The sequence below is a fragment of the Cryptomeria japonica genome, chromosome 7, assembly GCF_030272615.1.
Source record: "Cryptomeria japonica chromosome 7, Sugi_1.0, whole genome shotgun sequence".
In the NCBI taxonomy this organism is placed as follows: domain Eukaryota; kingdom Viridiplantae; phylum Streptophyta; class Pinopsida; order Cupressales; family Cupressaceae; genus Cryptomeria; species Cryptomeria japonica.
This window is the reverse complement of record NC_081411.1, coordinates 839,875,302-839,895,571: the sequence shown is the minus strand read 5'-3', so window position 1 is coordinate 839,895,571 and position 20,270 is coordinate 839,875,302.

Sequence of the window (20,270 nt, the reverse complement as noted above, 5' to 3'; positions counted from 1 at the left end):
TATGAAGAAATGGGCTCTAATTATAGGAAAAATGGAGCAATGGATGGTTGAGATTGAGCAATCTTAACAAGGGTCAGGATTGAATGATTTCAAATCCATGTGAGGGCTTTCAACCCAATCCCAGGATGACAAGTGTCAATGTGAGATAGGTTGAGAGGGGAGGGAATAAGCATTAAATGCTTGATATGACCTTGGGAGTTAAAGTCAAGGTTGGTTGAATGAATAAACTCTTTATTCAAAGAATAAAAGCTTTTATCAAATGGATAAACTCTTGTGCAAATGTGAAATGGATGAATATTGTCAAAACAATAAATGTTTGGGGAGACAAGTTTGAAATAACCATAAATGGTTATGTAAGAGCCATAAATGGTCATGTAAGAGCCATTAGTGGTCTTGGAAGACTTTGGGGGTTAATTTGTTGAACACACAAAGCATTAAATGTTTTTCAAAGACTTTGGAGTCTTTGAGAAGTGACTCCATTTTTCTTAGGAATGTGACAATAATTAGGGGATGGATTAGGCTAATTAGGAAGGGATTAGAAGAATCTAGAAGGAGATTAGATTTTTGCAAGTGGATTTGGTGGGTGAGGGAAAATAGGAATTTATTTAAAAATAAATTAATTTATTTCAATAAATGTGTGCAAGTTGCATTTGTAGGAAAATGCAAGTGGGGGGATAATCCTACACTAAAGCCTTCCCCATAATTATCTAATCGTCCACAAACTATTCATGGGAGCAAAGAACATGAAATACCTTTCACTAGACAATTCTCTTGTCCTTGTTGGCCCACATAAGTTTGTATGTATCAACTCCAAAGCTCTTGAGGTTTTATACTCCTTTGTTTTAAAGATGAATTTTGCTTGCTTACCTCTAACACATTCATTACAAAATGTGTTTGCCAGTTTTATGATCTGAGGTATATTTCTCACACATCGGTTCTTTCTTATCTTAACTATAGACACCCAAAATTGTGCAGTCTAATTAAATAAATATTTTATTTATTTAATTATCTAAGCTTAATTCATCTATTAATTAAATAAATCCCTATTTATTTAATTAATTCATTTATCCTCTTCTAGCCTTATTTCTCATTTAAATAAATACATTTATTTGTTTAAATTATCTTTTTCCTAAATTAAATAAATATTTTATTTATGTAATTATCCCACTTCTTCTATTAATTAAATAAATCTTTATTTATTTAATTAATTCATTAACCTTTTCTACCCATGACACATGTCATTCATCTCTTAATTCATACACTACCTACCCCTTTCATTATTTTATTATTTCTTTTACCTACCCTCTAATCATAGCCAACCTCCTTTTACACCTCTTAATCTTATCCCTCCATTTCATATTGTGTCTTCTATATAAGGAGATGCCTCCTTCATTATCAAACCCTAATCAATGATCTTAATGACTTGATTACACTACGATCCTACTTGCAACCACATTCCGTTCTTTGTTGAGCTCTTGTGCACATAAAATCTGAGAGCAAATATATCAAGCAAGATCAATGGAGATAGGAAGAATGGAGATCCAAACCCTATTGGACATGTGATGGTATAATCTTTGTGATTTCATTTTATTTGAATTGTCTTAGGTAATCTTCATATGTTATAGTGGATCTTTGTTGTTGTTAGGCTAGGGTTTTGTGGTTGAATTCATTTAGCCTTTCAATATCATTATTATTGTTATCCATTTTCACCATATAAATTTTGGCACACCCGGTGGGACCCTTGTCCCTTTTTACATTTAACATCCTTGTTGTAGATTTTGTGTTTTGAAGTTGCAGATCTGATGTTTTTAATAGCATTTTGATATTCCCACGTCTACGTAATTTTGGATCACGTTTTTTATTTTCTGGTGCATCTGCGACATCTAGAATCGGATTTGTGTTATCGACAGTATTTTATTTTGCAGGTTCTAGGAATCACGTTTGTGTTCTAAAGTCGCGTCTGTGGTGTTTTTAGACGTGTCTGTGTCCAGAAATCAAGTCTGTGTTCTGGAGTCGCGTCTATGTCTCATAGAACCACGTTTGCATTAGGAATTTGCGTCTGTGTCAAAGGTAATCATGTCTGTGTACACCGATTTCAAATTTTGAGTTGCTGATTTAGTTTTGGGGTTTGTTGCATTTAAAGTTTTAGATCCGGTTTATTTGGAGCTAACATTTTCAGATCTAGCTAACGAAATTGGTGCAGCTTGTCTTGAAAGAAAAATCATTTGGTTGAAGGCCCCTATTTTCACAAAGTCTTTTGGATTTAAAATTTACCTAACTTGTGTGCTTGCAGGAAGGGGTGATTATTTGAAACAATCCAAACTACTAACAACTCTTTGTTGCAGGTCCTTGGCAAGGGTTTTTGGATTTTTATTATGTGCCTTGTTTTCATAGACTAGCAAACACTTCAATTGGTGCACTAAAATTGAATCATTGTCTTTTGTGTCTTGAGCAATAGGCTCTTTTGTTTAATCTTTAGAGGGCTTGTCTTCTCGTGTGGTCATTAGGACTACTAGTGAGAAGAGAACGACCCAAGTGGTAGCAAGGAAAACCCACCTCTTCTGAACCACTATAAAGAAACTGTATTCATGGTGAAAACTATGGATAATGTGTGCTGATTAGTTCATACTGACACTATGTCTCCCCATAAACCCGTTTGATTAAATTTATTTGATCAGTTGTAGGGCGTAACCCCTACCGGCTGGGAGCCTTCTGTATTTACAGAGTTGAAAGTGCCACATGTATGGCCACACGAGTGGATGCCCTTACTAGCACCTTTTTGTTTTAGAAGCCCAAATCCTTCTAGTTGTTGAGGTAGGAGGTTGGACCTTTGGTAGCGGCCCACACACATATGGTTCTTAGTAGAGATACAAAGTTCACCACGGAGAGTTTTCATGGGGACTGATGCTTGGCTGACCTGAGAAGTGAGTGCCGAGGGTGGAGCCAGTGAGGTCAAGCATCTAAGTATCTGCTCTAAATAGCGTAGCCTCAGGGGTAAAACCCCATGTGGGATCAACAATTATTGTCTTGGCCAGCTATAAGAATTGTGCTTGACTTATTTTAAACATTCAAAACATTCAAGACCAAACAACAAAAAATTGTGTCTTTTGTGTCTTCAAGTGTATGCAAAACATTTTTACATCAAACAACACACTTTTGATTGGAGTCATTTTGGAGTCTAGACACTTACAAACATTAGTTCTTCATCAACATTGTGTCCTCTTGATAGGAAAAATAGTCAAACAGTCAGATTTGGTCACAACAAAATGACTTCATAGATTGGAAAAATTTGCACAAATTTTGTAGAAATGCGTCTGTGTTTGACATAATAGCGTCTGTGTTGTATAACCGCGTCTGTGAAGGGTAGAAACGCGTCTGTGTTTCCAGAATCAATATTGCAATTTGCACAAAAATCTCAGAAATGCGTCTGTGTCTGACATAATAGAGTCTATGTTGTATAACCGCATCTGTGAAGGGTAGAAACACGTCTGTGTTTCTAGAATCAACAATGCACTTTACAAAAATCTCAGAAACACATCTATGTTGTATAATCGCATCTGTGATCAGAATTGAAAAAAAAGAAAAAAACAACTGTTACAGTCCAACAAACAAACATAGTTAGTTTCGGAATTCTTGAGCTTCCTAGGTCATTTCTCTAGGTTTTCATTTAGCATTCAACCTGTCTTTGGGTCTCATAAAGTCCATCATTGCTTTACATCTCACATTACATTCACATTTGTCTAAACTTGAGTCCAAAGGTCACTTGCTTGTCCTCATCATACTTTGTCAACACACTAAATACAACAACATTTTGCTAAGTGGTCCCTCATCAAGGTCTATCACCTTTAGGTCTCATTTGGTCTTACTTAGAGTCAAGGTCAACTTACCTCATCAAGAGAAACTATCCTCTCTTTGGAAGTCACACCTACTCTACTACATACATACTTGGTCTTACACTTTGGACATTGCAAGTACACCTCAAATTCATTTACATTCTATCCATTTCTTGGTCTTCCATACATTTTTCCATTTTCATCTAGTCTCACATATCTCGATCAATACCTAGTTCATGGTTGAAACCCGTCTTCAAAAATCTAGGAGAGAAACTAAAGAGGCTCAAGAGTCTGCAAACATGAGTTCTTATGAGTATGACAATGATATCTTTTTCAATTCTAATCATACTACATTACCTAACATGGATGCCTATAGAAACATTCCAAATGTTGAGAACATGGACACTACAAACAACAATGATACACATAATGACAATATGGACAACTTTTCCATACATTCGGCAGATGTGGAAGAATTCATTATGAATCCCCATTTCAATTGATTGGTTGAGGAAATAATGAGGAGGGATAGACAATACTTCCTACAAATGATGGCACAAAGTGGAGCCAAGATACCTCATGATTTTGACATGTCTCAAATAATGGAAAATTGACCTTTGCAACAACCTCACTCCAACATGGATCAAAGGAGGCCTAATAGTGGAGGCAATAGAGGACCACATATGGTGCCTGAATCACCATCATCTTTGTTTCAAAAACCAGAGGTCCCACATACACATGGTCAAGCATATGATACTCACCTTCGCAGACCATTATGGAAGTCTTATGTAGAGAAATATGCTCAATCACATATCAATGCTAAGGATCAACCACCAAAGCAATTGGATATTCAAAGGCATGCTCAAAATTTGGACACAAGGAAACCCCGTGTCAAATTTGGGGCAACACATTAGAACATGACATGCTTGTAGAGTATGGTATACATGGACAAAATAGATATGGTGTTCCTCAACATGAATCTATACCAAGTGGTCCATATACGTAGCATCACTATAGACCTCCTCCATATGAACATGTGTATGATCAATATCATCCATATATGCAACATGCTCCTCCTCCAATTGGTGCCTCAAGCATGGGGTATGGTCCAAGAAGTCGATCTCCACCTAAGAACAATTTGGAGCAACAAATCAGGGACTTACAAAAGAAAATGGAGGACATAAATACACCAAAGCAACGTACACAATGAGAGACATATGTCCTTATCCATTTGACAAGAGCATTCCAATGCCTCCTTTTCCTACACACTTTGTGATGCCTAAATTTGATAAGTATAGAGGAAAAGGGGATCCTAAGGCACACATAAGACAATTTTTCATAGCTTGCATTTTGGTAGCAGTAGAAGAGACATATTTGATGAGATTATTCCCACAAAGCCTAGGTGATCAAGCTATGGAATGGTTCTCCCAACTCCCACCTGGTATTAAATCATGGGGTGATCTAGTAGAGGCATTTATTCAACATTTCTCCTACAACATAGAGATAGACATATCAGTCACTACTTTGTGCAACACTAAGCAAAGGGATGGAGAATCTTTTGCATCATTTTTACAAAGATGGAGGAATCTAGCCAGCAGATGCTCTTGTGAAATTCCACAAAAACAAATGGTAGAGATGTTCACACAAAATGTTAACAAAGACATTGGCTATGACTTAAGGAAAGCTTGTTTGTCTACCTTCAAGGACGTCATTGAAAAAGGCTTAGAAACAAAGAAGGTCCTAATTGAACAAGGAGTCATTAAGATATTCAAGGAAAACAAAGATGACTTTAAGGGAAAAGACAAGCTAAGATTTTGGAATAGAAACAAGAACACAATCAATGATGGTGTTGTTGACGCCAACACAGTGTGACCCAGATTCATTTTTTCTAGATCAAGTTCTACAAACAATTAAGTGAATACTCAAACAACTTCCAGATCATGAAGGAAGTACACCCCATTGGGAGAACCACTTGAGTCAGTCTTCAAGAAGCTAGTGGCAAACAAGGTAATCACAGTTCCAGATTTTCCTCCATATGAACCAAAGGTTAAACCAAATTGGTGGAATGATGATGAGTATTGTGAATTTCATAAGAGCAAGGGTCATAAGATACTAAAGAACATCATACAAGATCTCATTGATAGAGGTGACATTGAGATTGAGGGACACTCATCCAATCAAGAACATGAGATGTTTAAGGAACCATTCCCAAAGCATGACAAGGGAAAAGCTAAAGCCACAGATGACCAAACCAACTATACCAGAGCAACTATGATTCAACTATCAATCACATCTCGATGGACAATTATATCTCTACCATTATCATCAAGGACAAAAACCCTAAGAATTCTACCCGAAGACCCAAGATTGTCCTAAAAGGTGTTGGATCTTCTTCCAAACCTACCTCTGAATGTCATGTTACAACCCACTGAGGTAAATTCACTTTGCAAGGGGCTCCAGCTAAAAACACCACCTCCTCATCAACCAAACCTAAGTATGACCTTGTAGAACAATTAGGGAAGACACCCGCGCTCATCTCCTTCCTTGAGCTATTATGCATATCCCCCACACATAAAGTTATTCTTGACAAAACCTTGAGAGACACTGTCATTCCTATTGATCTAAACGTGGACCAGTTTCAAGCCATGGTGGGATACCTTTCCATTCCACACTCTCTTACATTCATAGAAGCCAATGACACCTCTGTAAGTTAGCCACATAATGCACCACTACACATTGAAGCCTTCATACATAAACATCAAATAAAATGAGTCCTGATAGATGGAGGAGCTGGTCTAAACATTTGTACATTGAGCACAATTAAACAATTGGGATATTCTGATAAAGCTATGAATTCTACAAATCAAATCACCATCAAGGCATATGATGATGAAAAGCATTCACCCAAGGGCACAGTGACCTTACCTCTTAGAGTTGGGCCAGTTACGAAGGATGTGGTTTGTCAAGTCTTGGATCTAGATCTCACTTATAACATATTGCTATGACATCCTTGGATTCATGAAATGAGGGTAGTCCCATCCACATATCACCAATGCATTAAGTTTCCTCACAATGGAGTGGAGGTAACAGTTAACGGTGATCCTAATCCTTTCATATACTGCAATAATCTTAGATAAAAAACTGAGACCATCATTCCCAGTAATCGTGAAGCTATTCCTTCCTGAGCATACATTGATCTTGAGTCATTGAAACCTTCAACATCAAAACAAGGTGAGTTTAAAGGCAAATTTCAGGACAAGGGCATGGGGGAATACACTTTAAATCATACCATGTACTTACAACAAGTCATGATTTCCCCCAAAAAATATGGAAGACCACATCCTAACAAGCAAGTATCCATCATGGTACTCAAATGGGACCCTACCACCTTTCAAAGATGGGGTGAACTGGAAGAGGAAGATTTATACAAAATGCTTTACAAAGACATTGAAGATGACACACAAGATCACATTAGTCTACCATGCGAGAAATATGGCAAAGGCTTCAAGATTCTACAAAAATTCGGGTATGATGGGAAAAGCCCTCTTGGGTTACGGAAGGAAGGCATCATTGAACCTTTACAACCTGAATTGACTTTCAAAAAGGAACGCTCGAAGGGACTTGGTTTCTTGACTCCCAAGGTCCACACTCAACGGATAGAAGAAGCCTTACCAATCAAAGCTGCCAAAATTCAACAAGAGGATCACTATTCCATAGAGTCCAATGAATGGGAATGGTGTTCAGACAAATCCTCCTGTGACTACGAGCTCACCAAGACATTCAAAGAGCCAGATGAACCCACAGAAGAAGAGGAATTTTATAAAAGATTCAAAGTTGGTCAAGAAACAACCCATGAGGATTCCACATAGTCCTTGTCTCAAGGTCCTAGGTTGAAATCACATAGGATGAGAACACCCATCTTAGAATGCGCTACTAGTGATGATAATTTGGATTTGCTCGTGATCGAGACTAATGAGGAGAGTGCCATCGATGACCTCAATAATTACCTTGACATACCTGAATATAACTGCATTTTCACTCTTAGCCCTGCTAACTTTGAAGACATTAAAGGCCTTCCCCTTCACCACCAACTCATTGACTAGGATCATGCAGGACCTACACAGTTTGACACATTCCAAAATGATGAAGCTTTTATTGACTATCTTGGCATACAAGATGATCTTCCCCCTGGGGACCATAAAACAGGATACACTATAGAACTCAACAGCGTGGCATATTTTGGTGAGGGTGTCGGACCTTCCAGTTGCAAAAATGTGAAAATAAGAACAAACCAAGGGTCTTATGGCAAAAACCACACTGTGGCACTATCTAACCCCAAAAAAGTAAAAAGAAAGGATGTATCTGAGGGTGAAAACCTCTTTGAGGCACCTGAAGATGGAAGGCTCGACATTCTCCTAGCATCATATGAGGAAAAGTCATCCATGTTGGTAGAGGAGAATATCAAAACAAACATTGGTACAAAAGAGGTTCCACACAACATATTCCTGGCTCAATCGTTGACAGAGTCAGAAAGGTCAAAATTCATAAGTTTCTTCAAAGAATGACAAATCAACTTTGCTTGGTCATATGCTGATATGCCTGGATTGGATCCAGATTTGGTAATGCATCATTTGACAGTTAAATTGGGGGCAAAACCAGTGAAACAGAAATTAAGAAAGATGCATCCACAAGTGGCATTACTAGTCAAAGCAGAACTTGAGAAATTATTGGATGTCAAATTCATACGCCCAATTGATTATCCTGAATGGATCTCCAACTTAGTGCCTATCAGTAAACCAGATCACAACATCAGAATATGTATAGATTTCAGAGACATCAACAAAGCTTGTCCAAAGGATGACTTCCCATTACCAAATATTGACTTGATTGTTGATCTCACAACAGGTCATAAAATGTTATCATTGATGGATGGATTCTTTGGTTATAATCAAATAAGGATCACGCCTGAGGATCAACACAAACCATCATTCACTTGCCCTTGGGGAACTTTCTGCTATAATGTCATGCCCTTCGGGCTAAAAAATGTAGGTGCTACATATCAAAGAGCCATGACTACTATCTTTCATGATCTCATGCACGTAATCGTGGAAGATTATGTCGATGACCTCTTGGGCAAATCAATAGATAGAAATACACATTTGGACATACTTTCAATCCTCTTTGATCAGTTGGAAAAATACAAAGTAAGATTAAACCCCAAGAAATGTGTCTTTGGAGTAACCTCCGGGAAGCTCCTAGGATTCATTGTATCTAAAAGAGGAATCGAAGATGATCTAGCAAAAGTCAAAGCCATCTTGGAGATTCAACCACCAAGAAATATCAGTCAACTTCGATCTTTACAAGGCAGACTCCAATCCATATGAAGATTCATAGCACAACTTGCAGATAAGTGTAATCCTTTTTAGCACTTGCTACATAAAAACATCAAATTCAAATGGGATGATAACTGTCAATAGGCTTTCCAGACACTCAAATATTATCTTCTGAATCCATCGGTTTTGATGCCACCAGTTCCAGATCAGCCTCTATTACTATACATATCAGCTACTCCAACAGCACTGGGGGCACTCTTAGCACAACAAATTGCTGAGGGCAAAGAAAAAGTAGTGTACTATATCAGTCGCACATTGGTGGGATATGAGCTAAATTACACACCAATTGAGTGTGCATGTCTCACCATGGTCTTTTCTTCATAGAAATTATGACATTACATGCTCACTCATAAGACTAAGTTGGTTGCAAGAATCGATCCATTGAAATACCTTCTCAATAAAGCAACACTTATTGGCGACTAGCCAAATGGGTAATGATCTTGAGTGAATTCGACATCAAGTATGTGGATAGAAAATAAATAAAAGGACAAGCCATCCTAGATCAATTAGCAGATGCTCCCATGATAGATGATGTTCCTCTAAGTTCAAAATTTCCAGATGAATCTATTTTGACAATGTCACATGCAAAGCCATGGCAACTGTACTTTGATGGCTCATACACATAGCATGGGGTAGGAGCCGGCATCCTCTTTATAACTCCTCAAGGGGATTCTATACCAAAATCATACTTCTTATCATTTCCTTGCACTAACAATATAGCGGAATATGAGGGATTAACAACAGGATTACGAATTGCAGTTCAATGGAAGATCTACGAACTTCGTGTTTTTGGGGACTCTCAACTTGTAATCCGTCAAGCAACTGATGATTACCAAACAAAAGATGAAAAATTAATGCCTTATAAACAAATGGTGGATGATCTGAAACAACACTTCACAAAGATAGACTTTGAGCAGATACCAAGAGAGCATAATTGAGCTGCAGATGCCATGGCTACAATTGCTTCACTGATCGATCTACCTCCAAACGAGACCCGCTATGAGTTCTTGGTGGATAACCTTTTGGGTCCTTCATATGAGATCATGCCTACTAAGATGATATGTGTTGTCAGTCCCGAGTCCCAATTATATGGTTCCATTTTCACATACCTTCGTGACAATACCCTACCTCCTGATCTATCAAATAACCAATGTCACACTTTCATTCGCCAATCTTCTCGATATGTCATTTTAGCTGATATCCTATACCGGCAAGGTCTAGATGGAACTCTTCTTAGATGTTTAGAAAGCGACGAAGCTCAGATTGCGTTACATGAAGTGCATGAAGGGATATGTGGTCCACATGCTAGTGGTCCTACCTTGGCCAAGAAACTCATCAGGACTAGATATTACTGACCCAATATGGAAAAAGACTCATATCAGTTTGTCAAGAAATGTAAGAAATGTCAAATTCATGGAGACCTCATACATGCCCCAGCACAAGAACTTCAACCAATTGCATCTCCTTGGCCCTTTTGTTAGTGGGGACTCGATCTCATTAGCAAAATCCACCCTCCTTCTTCCAATGGTCATAAATTCATTATCACTGCCACAAAGTATTTCACAAAATGGATTGAAGTTGTACCTCTCACACAAGTCACTAGAAAATAGATTGCTACGTTCATCCTCAACTATATCATTTGCCAATACGATATTCCTGTTTCCATTATCATTGATAATGGGCGTCCCTTCAAAAATCAGGATGTTCATGAACTCTGTGACTGCTTCCATATTTCCCATTGTTTCTCCACACCATATTACCCCCAAGGTAATGGCCAAGCTGAGGTGTCTAATAAAACAATCCTTAAAATCCTAGAGAAGACAGTCGACGACACTGGCCGTAATTGGCATATCCAACTTAATCCAGCACTTTGGGCCTACCGCACAAGTGTCTGCACACCTACAAGAGATACACCCTATTCACTTGTCTATGGCATTGAAGCCATCTTGCCTATTGAGGTCAAGCTACCCTCTTTACAGGTCTTTTTGCAAAACATCATTGGTGATGAAGACTATAGGATCTCTTGCTTACAAGAGCTTGAACTACTGGATGAACGAAGACAAACTGCTTTTAATCATCTCAAGGCTTATCAACAATGAATGAGTCGTAGCTACAATCACAAGGTCAAGCCACACACATTTGAGGTAGGTGACTTGGTTCTCAGAGAAAACCCCAAAAATCAGCAAGACAGAGAGAAGAAGGGCAAGTTCGAACCAAACTGGCTTGGTCCTTACATCATTATAGCAGCATATGGATCTAGTGCATATCAGCTCTCAACTACAGAAGGTGAACCTTTGGAGGTTCCTATCAACAACATGCACCTTCGCAGGTTTTACACATAGCTCTTCAGAGTATCCTAATTCAAAAAATACAAAAAAATCAAAAAATTCAAAAGTACAAAAAAATTATAAAACAACAAAATCGTTACTTGGTGAAAACCTAGCAAACAGGCGCCTTGTGACAACAAAAAAAAACATTGAAAAATTGAAAAAAGTAAAGAGAAAAACATTTCATCCAATAGTGAAAACCACTTCGGTGGTGCCCTGGGCAAGTACCATGGTGAAAACTGGGTCACCAGTGCCAGGTGTAGAGACATTGCTCCTCCCTCCTTCAAGATTCACTTTCATCCTTTCACTTTGCACAAACTCACAACCTATTCATTCATAATAAACTTACCCATTCCCATCATGGCTTGTTATTGATCTACCCAAGAATGGTTAGCCATTCATAATAGACCTCCCTTTTCACCTCCCTTTCCATCCATAATAAATCAGATCCTATATGTGGCTAAGGCAAATCCTACGTCTAGTAATGGGTGTGGAACTAAGAACATCACATGTTTCGAGAAGTACAGTTTCTTTCAGCTTCCTTCAGTCTATCCATGCACAATCCATAATAAAGTAACATTTGCATCATAGATCTGCAATAAAGTTTCATCTTCTCCACAATAAAGTATTAGTTTCATGGATTCAGTCAGTTTCAGATGAGACACAGTAGCAACAATGGGCTTCAACAAATCAAATCTTTCAACAGACTCAAACAACATATGGTTCAATTCTATTTATCAATTTTGTGAAAGTAAACATTGTGACCACAATCAAATAAGACTTATACAAGTGATAAGAGACACTAAATTTGAGGACTACAGTGGATGTTGGTGTCGAGTATTGGTTTTCTTTTGATTTTATATTTTTGGTGACATGTCTTTTAGCTTTTCCAGGATGTCTCTGACTAGAGATTCTATCTCTAGGATGTCTTTGACTAGAAAGGCAAGGATGGGGTATCGTCACCTATTTTTCTTTGTTGTCTGTGGATTGTCTCTTAGTAATGCTATGACTTGTCCAAGGATATGAGGACACTGTGAGTCTAGTGTGAACTGGGGCATTCATTGTTTGTGACTGTCTTATCTCCATGCAAATAGGTACAGTAACTTTCTAGGTCAAACATATGCCTCGATTGTCATAACCTACTTGCCATAATAAAGCTCAATGATGATAATGCACAAGAAGCTCTTTCACTTTCATATCTTCTGTCTTTCATCCCCCTTTCTTGATTGACTTCCATCGTCCTTCTCGAGTTTGCATACCCTACTATCGCATGACTAAGTATAATGACACACCAAAAACATTTGCATTTCATATAGTTGCACCTGCATTACCACATATAAGCACTTCATACATACATATAGATATCACAACTGCATCACATCCTACACACAACACCTGTTAGCACAATTTACATTTGCATTATCATATTCATCTGCATCATACATTTACATTTGCATCATACATACACATATAAAACATAAAAGAACAAAAATATTGCATTTCATTATGTACATATTTGCATCCATATCATAAGCATCACATAGAAACATACATCACATAGGTATGCATGCATATAGCTGCCACAAAGAAGAATCATCTCATATATATATATATAAAGTGTCATGATACAATGATGACAAAAAATCATATGGCTACAATCACCCAAAGGTGTCTACATCATCATACAAAAATGGTACAATACAGATACATAGGGAGCCCTCTACGGCTATGATGAACTCCCTCTCTCAAAGCTACCTGGTCTTGACGGAATCTGAGCCCCCAAAGGACCCACCCTAGGATCATCCCTCTTGTCCCCTCTATCTAGTGGTGGTGGATGACCCATAACCCCACCACTAGATGCCTGTCTCCTCTGACTCCCTCCCGTAACTGTCATTATCTGTGATGGTTTATGGAAGCTCCTCGTCCGCTAATTAGCTGGCACTGCACCATAATAGAGATCCCGCCAATAATCAATCTCCTCCCCTGCTCACAGGACGTAGGCATATCCGGCCCCTATGTCCTCTGTTGCTTGCCTCCCAGCCCTTAGTGCTATCTCAGCCTCTGTGTAGTGTTGAATGGCCTGATCCTGCTCTCACTCAGTATCTTTGAGCCACCTCCTAAGCCTATCCCTCTCTCTCTCTCCAGCTCCTGGATCTCATCTGCCTGTCCCTGGCAGATCTCCCTTAGCTCTGTCAACTCATCCTCCTCTACCTCAGCCCCCTATGGCTCCCCCTATATGGGTGCCTACCCCTATGCCTATACCTATACTGGTGCCTGTCCCTATATCTGTCCCTATCCCTGTCCCTGTACCTGCACCTATCTGGGTTCTTGTGCTGCTGGTACCTATAGCGGTAATCCACCGCGACCCCTCACCACTTGAGCCTGCCTGTCCTCTCCACCCCCCCTTCGTAGCACCACCCTCCTCTCTCCAATTTCTCCCCTCCTCCTTCGTTGGCCTCTACCCCCATCATCTCCATCATCATCACCATCCCCACCACCGTCTCCATCTAGTAGCTCTCCTAGATTCGTTAGGCATGGGAATGGATGCTCAGCCCAGTATGTTGTGTACTCGGTATCCATGCTGGCATCCTCAATCTCTAGCCACATGTCCCAGGGTAGGGGCATCATCTCTATGAGCTGTGTAACAACCTGATCATATGATAATAAAGGCCCAAACTATGCTTGATCTCTAACAATCCGTGCATACATGCCTGAACCTCATGGCATCCGCTGGATCCTGCCAAACTGCCTGCCTATTCTGTCCACCAGCTGCCTCTCCAGTACATAGGGTGTCTGCCCAATCAGATACCTACTTCGAAAGGTGTAGGGTAGCTCTACCGCATCATCCTTCCACTACTTGCATGCTAGGTATGGCCTCCATATGACCATATCAATATCATCAATCACCCGTCGCCAGTGCTCTAACCTGCCAATTCGTGGCTATGAAGTGATCATGTCGTATAAGTGTACAAAAATGTGTCTGTGACCTCTACCTTTCAAATGTATCGGTCTCAAAACTAGCAGATGCTCATAGACCCACACTTGTAAAAATGTCACCCCGTAGCCCAATCCCATTGACATTGTACACTGGTACACAAATTGATGCAACTCATAATATAGGTGTTCTAGCACACACGCTCCCCAAGCATATCTAGTGTGTTGTGTCACCAGTGTCTCCAGTGCACCTCCCCAGCCCACAACCAACCCTCGTGTTGCTCTATCAGGACACAGGAACCCACTAATTGCTCCTCCTATCACTGCTAGCAGGGCTAATCCTGTAGTTGTCATGGTGTCCCAAGCCACATGCCCTGCCCTCATCTCCAATCTTGGGTCTTGGAACACTCATTGCAGGGCCTCCCTATCTCCATCTTGATCATATAGAATCAACTCCTCATTGATCAGTATCCTCAGGATCCTGTATACATCCTCTAGGGTGACTGTCATCTCACCCATGGGCAAATGAAATGTACAAGTCTCAGAGTGTCACCTCTCCGCCAGCGCAGTCAGTAGTTCCATGTTCATCCAAAACTCAGGCACATATAGAATATGTCTCAGACCCATAGCCTCAATTGTAGCTCAGTCCTCAAATGTTAGCTCAGGTCGCAATCTCTGAGTCAATGGGAATCTCTCCCGTGACTCCAGCATAGGCAAATACTCCTCTAGTCAAGCAAATCAATCATGTTAGTCATCGTGGCATTCAATGTTCATCACAAAATGCTACTTTTTATCTAAATGCATATGGCTATCTATCCTAGTGACAGTCACTATTCATCACAAAGTGTTGCTTTTGTCCTACTGACACTCACTATTCATCACAAAGTGTTGCTTCTATCCTAGTGGTACTCTCTGTTCATCACAAAGTACTATGTGTTTGGCACTCCCTGTTCGTCACAAAGTGCTACTCACATTTGCACTCACTATTCATCACAAAGTGTTGCTCATATTTTAGTACTCCTTGTTCATCACAAAGTGCCTTGATCTATCCTATCCTAGGGTCTCTGCTTAAGTGAATCCTCTTGAGTAGTTTCCTAATTGGCAACGTATGTTCTATCACAGAATTGTCAATCTTAGCCCTATTTGCTATTCTAGTCTTCCCTAAAGGACTTGCTTGAGTGTATCCTCTTAGTAGCTTATCCAATCAATAGCGTATGTTCATCACAGAACTGCCGATTTGATCTAGAAGACACAAATTCACATTTTTTGGACACAAACGCGCTTTCCTGACATAAACGTGCTTGAAGACTGCATAAACGTGCCTGTTTTACACAAACATGCCTAAAAGACACAAACGTGCCTATTCTCTACACAAACATGCCTGGGTGACATAGACGTGCCTTCTTGGCATAAACGTGCCTACACATCATAGATGCGGCCACATTCGGCACAGATGCGGTTTCCATCATAGACGTGCCTAGCACAAACACAGACGTGCCTAGCGAGCATAGATGTGCCTAGCACCAACGTAGATGCACCTACACATTTTTGACATTTTTTGGACCCTATTCTAAGTGCATTTATTGCATTACCTAGCATGCATTAATGACAACAATAAATGCAACAAAGTACAAGGAGGTTTTGCAGTACTTACCGACTCTCCTGCCTCTGTTGGCCTCTGGAATCGGCGAACACGATTGAATCTATGAACCAAACCCATCGTTGCTGACTGCTACTGCTCTATCTCGCTCTACACTCTGATCTCTTGGATGTGTAGATGACAATGAGGATGTATTTTCCCTCGTGGTCTATTTTATAGACTGCCCTAGCCCTCGTTTCCCGTGTCAGTCTTCATTATCCCGTGACTCTGTCACTTTGTCTGGTTAGTCCATTCTATCCCGTCTTTCTTATCGAGAGATTGTCTGTGATCTTCTTAGACATTTTCATCCAATCTCTTGAGGGGGCATATCATTCCCATTTTGGGGCAACTCTGTATTAGTTCATCTTATCTTCTTTGAAACAACACGACAAGCTGCATTGTCTCAAAGAGGGGCAAAATGTAGACACCCAAAATTGTCCAGTCTAAATAAATAAATATTATTTATTTAATTATCTAAGCTTAATTCATCTATTAATTAAATAAATCCTTATTTATTTAATTAATTCATTTATCCTCTTCAAGCCTTATTTCTCATTTAAATAAATACATTTATTTGTTTAAATTATCTTTTTCCTAAATTAAATAAATATTTTATTTATTTAATTATCCCACTTCTTCTATTAATTAAATAAATCTTTATTTATATAATTAATTCATTAACCTTTTCTACCCATGACACATGTCATTCATCTCTTAATTCATACACTACCTACCCCTTTCATTATTTTATTATTTCTTTAACCTACCCTCTAATCATAGCCGACCTCCTTTTACACCTCTTAATCTTATCCCTCCATTTCATATTGTGTCTTCTATATAAGGAGACGCCTCCTTCATTATCAAACCCTAATCAATGATCTTAATGACTTGACTACACTATGATCTTACTTGCAACCACATTCCATTCTTTGTTGAGCTCTTGTGCACATAAAATCTGAGAGCAAATATATCAAGCAAGATCAATGGAGATAGGAAGAATGGAGATCCAAACCCTATTGGACATGTGATGGTATAATCTTTGTGATTTCATTTGAATTGCATTGTCTTAGGTAATCTTCATATGTTATGGTGGATCTTTGTTGTTGTTAGGCTAGGGTTTTGTGGTTGAATTCATTTAGCCTTTCAATATCGTTATTATTGTTATCCATTTTCACCATATACATTAACCATATTATCAAAGTTCACATGGCCTAATCTCCAATGCCACAACCAGCTTTCATCAACCTGTCTCATCATGCATTGGGACTCATAGCATTCCTTCAGATTATAGACATTACCCTCTGTTCTCTTTCCTTCTGCTACAACCTGATTGGTACTCTACTTTCTTATCTGACAACTAGTAGATTCAAATGAAAACTTGCACCCTTTGTCACACATATGACTTAAACTTAGTAGGTTATGCTTCAGTCCTTCCACATAGTACACATCATGAGCCTTAAGATTTCCATCAATATTTAGTGTACCCCAACCTTTAATCTTGATGGAGGAGTTGTCACCAAACCTGACTGAACCACCATTCTAATCATCAAGCTCGATGAACTTTTCTTATCTCCAATCATGTGATTTGAGAAACCATAATCAACTACCCATATATTCCTCCTTTCAGCATGTAGAGCAGTCTGCACAATTAGGCTGGACTCTGTCTTATTTTTCTCCTTCTCTACCCGAAGTGGTTTCTCTTCTTTCTTTTCCTCTTTTGTCACTTTGTGTTCAGGTTTTGTTTCTAACTTCTCATCTAGTACTATTTTATTTTGCTTGTCAGTTCTCAGCTGACAATACCTTGCTATGTGACCAAAATTTTGACACTTATAACATTTCACATTAGCACTGTAAGATGTACTCAAGGCATTTTTGTAGGACATTTGCATATTACTCCTACATTCATAACTCTTGTGACCAAACTCATTGCAATTATAACATGTGACATTTGTACTTTGTAATGCAGCAAATGAGTTTCTACTCTCAAAATTAGGGTTGACATTCATTTTCCTACAATCTACCATTCTATGACCGACCTTATTACACCAGTGACAATAACCATGAAAATTTAGAACATACCGGTTAGGTTGTCTTGAACCTACAAACGACTGCCTCACTGGGGTTCTTCCTTTCATGCTGCTGACTCTTGTGAATCCTTCATGATCAACACTTGCATTTCTCCTTGGATCTACATGTCGATACATTGAGTATGGTCTTCAGTTCATTGATTGAGTATACTGGTTTGTGTGGTAGTTTCTAGTAGCATCTATATATGTCTTCTTGTCGGTATCCTTTGTCACCATGAATGTCTTCCTCTCTTTACCATTATTTAAAGAGGTGAATTGTATCTGCTTACCAGATGTGTTTTTATTGTTTGAACTTTTTCCTTCTTGAAATCCTAAGCCAATGGTATCTTTAGATTGCTTCTATTTACTTAGGATCTTATCCAGGGCTTTAGTGTTACCTTCATATTTGCTTCTCAATTTTATCACTTCCTGACTTTTATCTAATTCCTTCTAGAGCTTCACTATTTCTTCTTCTAGATTCTGATGGTCCTTCTCCTTTTCACTTAGACCAATGCTAGTGGCTTCACAGATCCTTTTGGCTTCTTCTAGTTGGAGTTTTAGATCTGCGATAGTTTTCTTGGACTCTTCAAGGGATTTCTCCAACAACTCTTATTCTTCTACTGTAGCCCTTTTTACCTTCTTCAAATCTCTACATATTTTCTTTAGCTCATCTAAGGCACTAATGAGCTCTGCTTCAAGATCTACTTCTCCTTCTTTCTCTTCCTCTTCTCCTTCTTCAGGTATTGGAGCCTCTTGAGCCATGGAAAGGTTTTCAATGACTTTATCTCCACTACAACAGTCATCTAAGGCACTTAACTCATCTTTGATATCATTTTCATGTGTGTAAAGACTGCTCTACTTCCAGTATCCTCTTCTACCATGCTCGTAGACATTCTTCTTCCTATCCTTACCATATGATCTGCTACCACTTGATTGATCATCTTCATTCTTATCACCATAGGGACATTTAGCAGCAAAATTTCCAATCTTTCCATAGTTGAAACATTTCAAAGGCACCTTGCCTTTGTATTTTCCTGAGCCCATCTTGAGTCTTTTGACAAATTTTTCCATGATGTCATCAGAGTCTTCATTAGTTGCATCATGAACAGATTCTTCTTTTCCTTTTCTTGATGTTTGAAATGTAGCTTCTTTCTTCACAACATTAGTACGAACAATCCTCATTTTATAAGAAGTTAGGGAACCATACAACTCATACATTGTAAATACTTTCATATCTTTTGCTTCTTCTATTGCTGAGACCTTTGTGTCATACTTATATATAAGAGATCTAAGTACTTTCTTCACTACCACCTCATCTTTTATTTCTTTTCCAAGCCCCCTAATGGTGTTTGTTGTTTCATCAATCCTTCGGAGATAGTCAACAGTCTTCTCTTCATCTCTCATTTTAAAACCTTGACATTGTTCTCTCAATGTCTATAACTTGTCTTCCTTGACTTTAGCATCGCCTTCAAATATCTTCTGCAACTTATCCCAAGTTTCTTTGGCAGAGGAGCAATGCATGACTTTAATAAACTCATTATCAAATACCGCACTAATAATGGCATTTTTAGCTTGATCATTATTTTCATATTCCTTCTTAGCATCTAGGTCAGTAGGAGGATTATTAGGGATTGTATACTCATTCACAATCGACATCCATACATCACAACCTAGAGAGAAAAAATAGGTTTCCATACTTCTACTCCAAAAGGCATTGTTGACACCATCAAACATAGGGGCTTTTCAGGAGGTGGATTCATTTCTTGACATTTTTAACACTTGATAGGATCTACCCAAGCTAGAGAAAGCTTTTGATAAAAATAGGGAACTAGGCTCTGATACCAATTTTTGGACACAATGGATCACGGAGAGGGGGGTGAATCAGTGATTTTAAACACTTTTTCTTCAACAGGGAGATACTGGTAATATATAAAACAAACTGAGTGCTAACTGGTAGCTCAAATAGTCCAAACTACCTGTGTGAAAGGATTTGCTAAAACATTAACATAACACATGCACAAGAATGCATCACACAACACCAAATAAATGAGGAAAACCCAATGTGGGAAAAACCTCGG